Source organism: Gnatocerus cornutus, chromosome 3 (assembly GCF_029298725.1).
Source record: "Gnatocerus cornutus isolate USDA-ARS CGAHR chromosome 3, icGnaCorn1.1, whole genome shotgun sequence".
In the NCBI taxonomy this organism is placed as follows: Eukaryota; Metazoa; Arthropoda; class Insecta; order Coleoptera; family Tenebrionidae; genus Gnatocerus; species Gnatocerus cornutus.
In genome coordinates this window covers 2933403-2946446 of record NC_142235.1, presented here as the reverse complement: position 1 = coordinate 2946446, position 13044 = coordinate 2933403, and positions in this window count along the sequence as shown.

Below are 13044 nucleotides of genomic sequence, written 5' to 3'. Positions count from 1 at the left end.
TTGTAATCTCGCCCCGTTTAAATTCACCCTGTAAAAATGTAAAAAATCGAAAATGTACCCCAACGGCATTAGACCCAAAAAATAGAGAAAAATTCACTGATAAATCTCCCATATCAAGTTTGTCTCCACCAGCCGTCAGAGGGTTGTAATCTCGCCCCATTTATATTCACCCTCTAAAAATGTGAAAAGTCGAAAATGTACCCCAACGGCATTAGACCCAAAAAATAGAGAAAAATTCACTGATAAATCTCCCATATCAAGTTTGTCTCCACCAGCCGTCAGAGGGTTGTAATCTCGCCCCATTTTAATTCACCCTCTAAAAATATGAAAAATCGAAAATGTACCCCAACGGCATTAGACCCAAAAAATAGAGAAAAATTCACTGATAAATCTCCCATATCAAGTTTGTCTCCACCAGCCGCCCCATTTTAATTCACCCTCTAAAAATATGAAAAATCGAAAATGTACCTAAATGGCATTAGACCCAAAAAATAGAGAAAAATTCACTGATGAATCTCCCATATCAAGTTTGTCTCCACCAGCCGTCAGAGGGTTGTAATCTCGCCCCGTTTAAATTCACCCTGTAAAAATGTAAAAAATCGAAAATGTACCCCAATGGCATTCGACCCAAAAAATAGAGAAAAATTCACTGATAAAGCTCCCATATCAAGTTTCCCTCCACCAGCCGTCAGAGGATTGTAATTTCGCCCCATTTTAATTCACCCTCTAAAATTGTAAAAAATCGAAAATGTTCCCCAATGGAATTAATGTTAGAAAATAGAAAAAAAAAATCCTAATTAATTCCATTAATCACATTTGCTTCCAAAAACTATCAGATTGTAATGTTTAATTATTTTACCTTTAAAACAAAAGAGAGAGTGTTTTTCTGGCAACCCAGAATACACCTTTCTTTGTAATAAGTTGCAGTGTCATTTTTTTTAAGTTTGAATTTACCGGCAAATTGTTTTTTCTTCAGGATAGAGTAACACCAATTTATCAGAAAAATTACATATTTGGTTAAAAACTTTAAAAAAAAAATCACAAATGAGGGGTTTAAAACTGAGATGAACCAAATTTATTTTAGGTGAGTCCAGTTCGAGGATCGCAAAATAAGTTTAAACTTCATAATTTTGTGTAAATTTGAGCTACAATTTCCAATTTCTGTTCAGTTTTTATTTTCAAAAAATGTATTTCAAAAATTAAATACAAAATTACGCCAGGTATGAGTTTCATGCATCACAAAACACAATCAATTAGTGATAAGTGATAAGCCATAATTTTATGCTAATGTTGTACTGAGTTTTACTGTATATTCTAAATTTTGTGTTTTTTACGTTTTCCAGTTATTTTAAAAAACACAGAGCTAAGATGACTGAAACGGCCTCCTCCGAGAAAAAAACAGAATATGTACACATTTTACTGATTCTGAATTAAAAAAAATATGCTCAGATGCCTAACTTTATCTACTTGTGAGATAATTTAAAAATTCTAAATTTAATTAATAGAAAATAACGATGTGCCGGTAAATTCAAAATTCCGAAAATCTAAATAAGCACTATACAATACACAGATAGTGTATTATGGGTTGCCAAAAAAAAAATAATTTATTTAATAAGCCTGACAACCCCCTAACGGCTGATGGAAACAAATATGATATAGGAGATTATTCGATAAATTGTTCTCTATTTTTTGGGTCTAATGCCATTAGAGTACATTTTCGATTTTTTACATTTTTACAGGGTGAATTTAAACGGGGCGAGATTACAACCCTCTGACGGCTGGTGGAGACAAACTTGATATGGGAGATTTATCAGTGAATTTTTCTCTATTTTTTGGGTCTAATGCCGTTGGGGTACATTTTCGACTTTTCACATTTTTAGAGGGTGAATATAAATGGGGCGAGATTACAACCCTCTGACGGCTGGTGGGGACAAACTTGATATGGGAGATTTATCAGTGAATTTTTCTCTATTTTTTGGGATCACTGCGACCGGGGTAGATGCTGGATTTTTACGATAACGGTGATGAAAAAGGCGGCAGCACAACCCCCTTTGATTATCCCTTTTCTGTATATTTTCCACCAAAGTATTGATTGTTACAATGGGAGGTTATTATTCCAAAGTCAAATTGCCATAAATTTGAAAGAAAAGTAGCGAAAACATGAAAATACCCACGAAATTCCAGAATTTGTCTGGTCTACTGTAAAAAAAGCCGAGTGCTCGTTGTGTTGCCTATGTTACGGCGCAACCAAAAAGCCAATCCCAAGCTAACTTCAACGACATCACTAAAAGAACTTGAATCTACTCAACATAAAATCCCAGGTTTTTATGTTTTAGGATCTCAGACTATTAAGCTTGGTCGAGAACGTTAACCGTTTCAAAATCATTATCCCCCTTAACTGTTGTAATCGTATTTGTACGTTTTGCCATTTTTCTCAGAAAATGCAAATGATAAGAATTTGAAATTTTGGGGACTAAAGTAAGCGGATAAGAAGAATCGAATAAATGAACTTACATTTACGTGACACTTCCAGTTATGCCGGTCAAATTGCTTATTTTGAACAGAACACCCTTTCAAAAACATTGAGCTATTAAAAATTGGTAAAAATACATATGGTTATAATACAAGTCACAAAGAGCTATTACTACCAAAGCAACATAGCACTGCTTATTTTCAAAAATGCTTGTAGATTTTTCAATAACCTTCCTCAAACAATAAGAGACTGGTCTAACTTACGTCGATTCAAAATAAAGGTGAAATTATTTTTATTAGACAAGAATTCTTACTCCATAGAAGAGTTTCTAAATGTATAATCTATACACTAACTCCTGTATTGTGATGTGTCATTTTATTCTAATTTTAACTTTACATTTTAATCAATCTTATCTTTACGTTTTATTCGATTTTATCTTTACATTTTGTTCCATTATATCTTTACATTGTAATCGTGTATAAGTAATATATTGTTAAGTGTTATTAAAATTGGTTTGTTGACGTGCCAGGTTTATTTACCTGGTGCATGTTATTTAATGGCAAATAAATTATATTCTATTCTATTAAGGCGGACGTTTATTCCTCATTTTTGATACCATTATGTCGTAATGTGTTCTTATAAGAGCGATTGCGTTAAGTGTATCTTGCTTTTAGTGCCTTTAATAGAGATGATGTGTTAAAATAACTATGCATCTTGTATTTGAGCGTGTCTTCAATTCGACATTTACGGTACTCCAATACAAAAATTAAGAAGAAAGAATCCAAAAAACATCAACACTGTAATGACGACTCAATCGACTTGTCGTTAATGTAATGTTGTCCCATCAAAACCTGTTTTATTTATACGACACAATTGCAGAGCGATCGTTAGACAGCTTCCAATTACAGTAACCATAACAACTGTAACAACAGCACTTATTATCCCTACATGCGATTCCGTCGTATTAGAAAATGTTCGCTTCTAGAGCTCCAAAAGTCGTATACTTCTCTAAAAAAGGTACAAAAACACAGAAATTCTCCAAAATTAGCCACTAATTTTTCAAGATGACCATCTTTGGGTCCTTCGCCTGTTTTATATCGACTTTTTCCAAAATATCTATATGAAAAGATTGACAAGAATTATTACCATTGCTATTACTTTTTCAGACTTTCCTATTCTTGCAAGTCAGATTTAGCATATTTTAACAAGTACTTTCCAAGTTATGGATGCCACATTTTTGTAAGTCCTAACTCAAAACTCTTTTTTCTAACTTTTTTCTAGATTCTCGCTACTATTTCAACAATACCACAGTTAGCAAAACTGTATCAAAACGCAATTACCAAATTTGAGTTCTGGGATATAAGCATGGCCAGTTCTTCAACAAAAAAGAGAATTCGTTTGGAAGCTCTTTATTTTAACACTTACACTGTGATAAATATAGCTTTATGTGTTTTTTGCGGCTTTGCATTTATGTACCCAGTGGAAGATGATGCTGACGTTTGGTTCCAGTTTGCTGTTATTGAACAACTTTTTCCAAAAATGGAGACAATTTTATCGTGGTGTTATAGAATAGGACATATTTCGACATCCTTTATGACAACTGCTGTATTCTGCATGAGATACTACGTCTTAGGACGTTTTCGATTTGAGATTTATTTACTGATTGATTTTTTGAAGGGGATTGAAAATACCTTTTTTGATAACAAAACGTTGTATTACGAGAAAACGTATCAAAAAGACACATCGATCTTCATTTAATTACTGATGTCCTACGAAAAAATACTCCACTGATCGTTTTATACAGCATCACCGGTGCCATTATAGGCATAAGTATTTTAATGTTGGTCTACACTGTAAGTATTGGTTAATTGTTTAAAAAATATATACACAGATGCAAGATCAACATCATTTTAATTAAATTATTGTGTTTACCGGCTCTATAACAATTTCATATTTGTAAGCGTTAAAAATACAAAATTTTTTAATCTCAGGTCTCTTCGCAAGGACAACTAGTTAGAATCTATCCTTTGTCTTTAGCAGCAGTATTGACATTCGTTCACATTATTTTGACAGGACAGATGGTCGAAGATGTCGTAAGATTTTGGTTTGTTTATTTCTTTATTTCAGTGCTTTTTGCAGTCCAACGAGTTGAATTCCGTTCTGCTAACTACAAATTGGTACAACTGGAGTGCAAAAAATAAAAAGACTTATTTAATATTTGTAATGAATACTCAGAAAACTTTGCAATTAACGTTTTGTAAAACTCTAACACTGAATTATGATTTGGGTCTTTCAGTAAGTACAGATACTTGTACTGAGAAAAACCAACTAACAGATTTTTTTTAGCTTTTGAGAACGATATATTCGGTGGTTTCTGTACTTAGTCAAGTTCAGCGCATGAGTGGGCCAAAAAAAACTAGATCTAAAAAAAATAAGATGGATGTACCAACACCAGTCAGTATTTAAATCGACTTTTAGAAATGATGTTGACAGTATAAAACACATTCATTTATTGCTGTCTTTACAAAATATTGGACTTATCATTAAGCATTTATTGTACAAAAAGTATTGTTCTTAAATGTGTTCTTGATGTTCACGAAACATTGCTTTAGCATCAATGAATAAAAGTACGTTCTCTTTCTATCTACAGGTTTTTTTTTAAGTACAGAACTGCTAAATAACACAAAATGGTAAAATGATTGTCACGGAAAGCTTCTTATTATTGTGTTTATTTATTTATCTTTGATTGAAAAATCGTGTAATGTGTAAAGAATATAGAGTGGTTTAAGTAATAATTTAAAACGCCCGAAAATCTTTAGATAAAATATTAAACTAATGTTACTAATGTTGCTACCGTTACCTATTTATCTACAAACTTCCAACAACCATTTACATCAACTTATACAATATTAAGGATGTCATCAACGCAAAATACCTTGAATAACTTTGATATTGAAATCGTATTACTGATACTTACAGCTGTACTTTTTTAATCTGATCAATTTTATTTCTGTTGTATTTGTCTTGTATTTAATTTTTTATAAAGGTTCAGAGACCGACAGTAAAGTTCAGGTTTATTTGAAAAATGATTTAAAACAATTTATTATTATTTAAATAAATTAATATTATTTTGACATTTGGTTGAGTGACTGAATTTGAGCAGAACGTTTGAACTCCAAATGAATTTTGATTTAAACGTTGTACACGTATCTACAGGTAAAACATATTTTTTTTATAGTAATAGTGGTAAATACAGTGTTAACATGAGATTCAAATTGGGTAAGCAGTTGAACCCTTCCGTTCTTCCGCAATACCCAATACTTAATCCAATTATTTTCTTTTCTTACCTTTTGGCGCGTACGAAGAAAAACTTACCGCTGCACCTAGTCAGTGTGCGGTCGAAGTACAGAGCATAGACCTAAGAACGCCAAAAACAGTTATGCCTGACTGACCTGACCTGACCTTTTTTTTTCTTTTTTTTTTCCTACCAGAGGGGAAATGCCTTTACGCACCTCCCCTGCATGGTTCCACCCGCACGGGAGAGTGTGGGACTCGGTTACCCATCCAAATACCCACTAAAACCCCTCCATTAGCTCTTTCTCCGCACTGGAACTGTTTCCACATTGCGTCAGTGCGGGAGCTCGACCCGAGTGGTCCACCTTGCTGGATCAGAGTTCAACGATCCGGTTACCGCTCTGTTTCTGCCTTTCGTAGTGATCCTTATGTTTCAGGATGGATTCGACTATGATGGAGATTATCTCCCAGTTCTTCCGCTTCCCCAACATCAGCTCGATCATGTTTCGTGGGGAGAGTTCTTTTTCCAGTTTTTCTTGCGTCTTTTCACGCAGCTCCTTCCATTTCTCACACCTGAACAGCGTGTGTTCAGGCGAGTCTGCCTCCTTGCAAAACCAGCATTTGTCGCTGTCCAACTTACCTATTCCCTCCAGGTAGTTGGAAAAACACCCATGACCGGTGAGCGCTTGAGTTAGGTGGTAGTTCACTTCTCCCCAGTCTCTTCTCACCCACCTGATGACGTCAGGAATCAAAGTTCGCGTCCACGAGTCTTTGTTTCCCTCCTTCCACCATTCTTGCCATTTCTCCATGGTGACTTTCCTTGCGTGGCTTCTCGTCAGCCCATCCTTCTTGTCGCGGTAGAGGGCGCTCCTCTCATCGGTCAGGAGGTCGATCGGGGGTGCGCTTGCAACTACCGCGAGTGCCTCCGTTGATACTGTGCAGTACTCGCTACAGATCTGGAGCATCATCTTTCTCTGCGTCCTCTCTAGTCGCTCCTTGTACTTCTTTATCTGCCAGGCTCTCTCCCAGGCAGGAACTGCGTAGTGGATAATTGAGTTTATCACCATCCCTATGGCCCTTTACTTGCTTGATTTGGGTCCCTTCACATTCGGCATTAGTCTGCTCAACGCGACGGCCATCTTTTCGGCTTTCTCAGCCACTGCGACCGCGTGCTCTTTCCCCGTTCGGCTTCTGCCAACGTGGACTCCCAGGTAATTTACTGACTCCACAGGAAGTACTTCTCTTCCTTGTATCTTAAATCGTACACCTGTCAGCCTTCTCTTGCCAATCAGGAGTACACTCTCCATTTTTTCAAGGGCAATTTCCAGGCCATTCTGGGCCATCCTTTCGCTCACCAGCTCGAGGGCTTTATTGGTTTTGTCCTCAAGCCCTTCTTACGTTCTGGCCGTTGCCACCACTGCCAGATCGTCTGCAAATCCTATCAAAGTCACTCCCTTGGGCATCTTTGCCCTCAGGATCCTGTCGTAGTAAATGTTCCACAATGTCGGTCCTAACACTGATCCTTGTGGAACTCCATTGTTTATTCTTACCTCTGTCTCATCTTTGAGTATTAGGTATCTGTCCTTCAGATAGTCTCGAATCATCCTGATGAGGTATGGCGAGATTTCCAACTTTGCTAGCTGTTCAAGTATCCCCTGCCTAGGGGCTGAGTTGAAAGCATTCTTTACGTCAATTTTCACGAGTGCACAGTAGCTTCTCGTTCTCCACGTTCCACTGTTCGCTTTATCAGCAATTTCTTGCACCTTCAAGACGGCATCCACTGTCGACCTGCCTTCACGGAATCCGTACTGGCATGGTGACAGTCCGTTCTTCTGTTCTATTTCGTCCTGCAGTCTTTGTAGGATCATCCTCTCAAGTAGCTTGCTGTGTACATTTAGCATGCAAAGTGGCCTGTACTTGCTCTCCATTTGCCCGTCTTGTCCGGGTTTCCCGATCAACACCAGTCTCGCTTTTTTCCATTCGCGAGGAAAGGTTCCCTCTTCTAGGAGTCTGTTAAAGACTTTCGCCACATAACCCGGGCATTTTTCAGCTAGGGCTCTTACAACTTTTGGGGGAGCGCCGTCGGCCCCTCCCGCTTTGCCTCTTTTAATTCGGCCGGCAGCTTTGGTGACCCCCTCCTCCCCGAATCTTGGGACGGTTTCCACAGTCATTTGTTGCCACACCACTTCTTCGTGTCTGGGAAACAGCACCTCTATCTGCTGTTCCATCTGTTCTCTCGTCAGCGCGATTGGCGGCTGGACTTCATCTTACCTGTTACGATCTTGTAACCCTTTCCCCATAAGTCGTCATCCAGTTCTTGGCAGACTTGCTCCCATGCTTTGGTTTTTGACGCCGCAATCATCTTCCGAAGAGTCGCTCTTGCACTCTTGTACTTCCCGTTTTTTTCCTCGTTGAGAGGGTTTCTTGCCGCTCTCCTGTTGCTGCGTACTGCCTGTCGTTTTGCAGCCAAACATTCCTTCCTTGCCCTTGCGATTTCAGGCGTCCACCAATAGACCGCTTTCCTGCGGTCCTTGCCTCCACCGCTTCTGCGGCACGCAGCCTCACACGCTTCTCGGATGATCCTGTCGCATCCTTCTGGTGTGCACGTGCTCTCGTCTTCTGTCTTACTTACCACCTCCTCCATTAGGCGAACTCTATTCGCCTCCCTGTATCTCCAGTAGGGACTCCTAGGGGCCTTCTGGCTCCCTGGAGTCTCGCTACTGACCTCAAAAGTTATGGTCTGGTGGTCGCTCAGGTTAACGTCATCCGTGACTTTCCACCCCGTAACTCTTCTTACCAATTCTTCGCTGCACATCGTGACGTCAATGTGTAACACCCCGTTATGTCTGATGCACGTAGGTGCATCCCCTTGGTTGAGGATACACAAGTTCATCGCCGCTGCCCATTCGCTGAGGATCTTGCCCCTTTCGTCTTCTACTCTGGACGCCCATTCCGACGACTTCGCATTGAAATCGCCGCATATTATGACGCTCTTACCTTCTGTCCTAACGCTATGGCGGATAGAGTTTAGGACCCTACTCAGTTTCTCTATGTGCACATTTGGTGAACTGCAATTGGATCACAAAGTGTTCTCTCAGTTTCCCGAATCTCTAACAACCAATTGTGCATTTACCTAATTGTAACCAAAAAGGTAGAAAAGTTAATCAATAATTTTAAAGATATCAATGTTAATAAAAAAAATGTCACAATCTATTAGTAGAAATGATTTAAAGCATCAACTTTAAAATAGTATCAAGCGGGAGGCCAGAGTGAAGCATTCAGCCATGTAGAGCGTTTCAGATGGCAAGTATATGCCAGCTCCAAAAAAAAAAAAAAACTTTAAATTTTCCTCAACAAGAACTATTATCTAAGAAGAGACGACTTACCGAATCTTCCTTAGCTTTGATAAACTAAAATGTTTTATATGTAAACAACCAGGACACACAAGACCAATTATCAAAATGTCTGATTGGAGCAGTGACGAGCAGCAACAAAATCAAAAAACGCAAGAAACTTTTGTGGTAATACTTAAAGGATACAAAATACTTTTTAATAAGTCGCAGATGCCATTCGTTAAGGAAAAAACAAAAGGCGGTTCAAGAGATTGCTGCCAAATTACGAACGAAAGCAGGCGATATGTTAACACCGCAGCAGATATCAAAAAAAGTAAACAATATGAAATCAGAACTAAAGAAGGAAACCGACAAAAAGGCAACAGAAAATACAGCAATAAAGCTAAAGAACTGCTGCTACTTCTGAGTTGTGAAAATAACTCCACAATAAGTTATGTTCCTGGTAATTATACAATTTTATGACTTTCTATAAACATCGGTCAATTTACTATAACTTGCAGGGGCTTTGGCTGTCGGTGCAGGTCTGTCTAGGTCGGAAACTCCACCTCCAAATCTGCCAACAACATCGCGACCAACACCACCGCGTCCAGTACCACCTCGCCCATCCGTACCCGCAAAAACAAGAAAATTACAGGCCGAAACGGATAAAACTGCATCACTAACAACAGCTGAGCTACAGCGACTGGTGTTGCTAGAACAGTTGCAACTTAATAGGTTGCAAATCAGGCGAGAGCACCAGCTTCTGCAGCACGAACACTCACGGCAACAGCAGCAGCAGTATCACCCTTTTATTGTGACAACAGAGAATGAGGACTTGTTTAATTTATAAGTTAAAAATAAACATTTATTAACAATCAGTTAACAATACATAAGTTTTCATTCTTTTTAAAAGTTGGGAAATGAGCTATTACCATGACAGTTTACTTCCCCGCGGGTTAGGAAATAGCCATTTCCCTCCCTCAAAATGCCGGATATCTAGATTTTGATTAAAAAAGTAGGCAAGATTCTGCAACTGACATTTCTCATAAGTGTCAAACGTAAATTTTATTTGGCTAGCATTGTGCAGATCTTGACTTGTGATATCTAATGTTGAATGTACCTACTCCTCTCGAGTTGCGGGTAGCAGCATAAAGGTTACGGCGGACCTGCTGCCTGAAAATAGAAAAGGTCGGTACGAAAAATTTTTTCAGAACTAGTGCGCCCAGCAGGGAGTGTGAAATTAGGCATCAAAAGCATCGTCAAAGTTTATTTTGTGACAATGAATGTTAGCTCAAACAGTTTGGTTAGAATTCTGATCAAAACGTCAAATTATTGAAGTTTCTTGATTGTCACAACTCATCTGTTAAGAAATTGTATTATTTATGATTGTGAATAAAATCGTATACAACCCTCGGTGGAAGCTTCATTCTTGTCTCTCAAGAAATAGTTCACCTCGTCTATCGCCTCGGTAAACTATCTTTCTCTCGAGAAGAATAGAAGCCTTCCCACCTCGGGTTGTAATCTACTATTAAACAAACTGAACATTTTATTTCTAAAATAACACCAATGTATAAATCAATAAAAATACAACTATTTTTATTGCAAATTATGTCTCAGGGCATATAAGGTTTGAGCAATCTCCTTTCGTTTGTTTCGACCTAAAATACGTATTGCATTGTCATATACATCGTTGTCTTCTATAACATCCTCATATTCATTTGGTGCATCGTATATTGGAAAATCTTCATCTTGCAAAAATTTTGCCACGTTATGAAGCACACAACACGCAATTGTAAGTTGAAGAATATTTCTTAATGCAATTCTTATTGAAACCATCAGTGTTGGAAACCGTTTTTTAAGTTGACCAAAGCATCTTTCTATGATAACCCTGTTTTGTTTATGGTGATTATTATAGAAAATTTCTCGTGGAGTTTGTGGATTTCTGTATGGTGTCATACCATATCCCGCAACTGCAATTAATAAGTATTGTCCTGTTTGTGTAGATAGATTCTGCAAACGTTAGAATTGCGAAAAATCCAAATGTCGTGTACTGACTCAGGCCAGCGTGCATCAATGCTTGTAAACCATTCTTTTGTGTTACATGTAGCTTGAATATTTAATGTTGGAATATTATGACGATTTATATAATCGTCACTATGTATCGATAGTTTTTGTATTGAAAAATGCGTGCAATCGATTGCCCCAATTACATACGGAAACGTAGATCGTTCTTGCCAATTTAAGTGCTCCGGATGCATTGCATGGTCTGTTGAAGGAAATATTATCCACTGATCGACCTTTTCGCAAATCGTCTGATTCACTGATTGGACGATTCGAGACACAGTACACTGATGAATGCCAAGATCTTCACCAACACCGACATGAAATCCCGGATCTCCAACATATCTCAAAAATGTTTGCATTTTGTGTTTATTAGATAGAGCTCCCTCTCTCGTTTCTTTCTATTCGATATTTCCAAGAAATACCTCAGTAATGTATTGAACGTTGACTTCCGAAAAACGATATAAAGCTTTGTACACGTCGTTGGAACAGGTACGCCTTGGTTTGTAGTGTTTCAGCTTTTTGACATTCATAAAAACAGCCATTTTCACCACACACAAACGAATGTAAGCTCTTAAAAAGCCGTTTGTAAAAATTCAAGTAAGTACTTATAGGCTAAAAGAAATGCTAGCTTGTATTCAGATTCTAGCATTTACTGTTTACATTAAGTAAACAATTAGTAAACAAGTATATGCTTATTTAGGTAGCAATTACTTAAAAATAATAAAGTATATCCTTACACTTTAGGCATATAAACCCAAGCATATAATTAAAATATTCAAGCAAAAGCATTTACTCTTTTTTATGCATATCAGCCAATGGGTGGAGTGAATAAAACTAAAGAGTTTGATTTAAGAATTTAGTCATAGCACTAGCTTTTACTATTAAGTTTTAGTTATCAATGTTAGCGTATGCTGTAATTTATGTGAATAAGCTTGGGCTACAACTGAACAGCTTAAGCTAGGAAATTGTAGCATTACCTTAAACACATTTGTAAATAAACCGGCATAAGCTAAAACTGCCATCTTAAGAACACAATGTAAAAAGATGTCTACGTAGAATAAAATCGTAGCGATATCGGTTTGAATACAGAAAATGAATACCTACTCTTCATTTGTTTAGAATACCGCATTTCAAAGTCAAAATTTGTAAAAATCGGGAAGCTCTACGCCAAATTTGAGAGGAATTATGTGTTGGATTGAACATAAACGAGTACTTTACACCCAAAGACTCGTTCTTGAATCAATTTAATATATAAATCCTCTCAAATTTGCCGTAGAGCTCCACAATTTTCACAAATTATGACCTTGAAATGCGGTTTATTCAAAATAAATGAGAAGTACCTACCGCATTTATTAGTTATCTCTTTTATTTATTTGGTTTATTAGTTGAAAATGATCGATTATTGCACTTGGAAATTGATACTTTGTTATCCATATCTGCTACTGCTCGTCCATGGTACGACCTGTTGGAAATTTCACTCACAAATGTGCTTTTTCACACAGTTGTACGATGCACACCTTCTTAGCGACCAATACTCATTTGAAAACCTGGATCACTCAAAAATCGTAAAAATATTTCCATCTTTTTTTGGGCGTCAGTGCACGCCCTCGCGTTTAATCAAACTCGCTAAAGAAATGGTTTGCTAACCACATAACACATAACTCTATTTTTGGAAAATTGATATAACTTTTTATAATTTTCCGGGTCTGCAAGAAGTTCCTTCATAATAATGTTTTGGTTGTCTAACGTGCATAAACACTGCCATAAATGTCAAAACTGAAACAACTTTTAATTTTTAGCATAGACAAAAGCATGCTACAAAAATTTACAGTTGTTAGAACTAAGAAAACGCCGTTTACGAAATCTAACTTTTATTGTCTT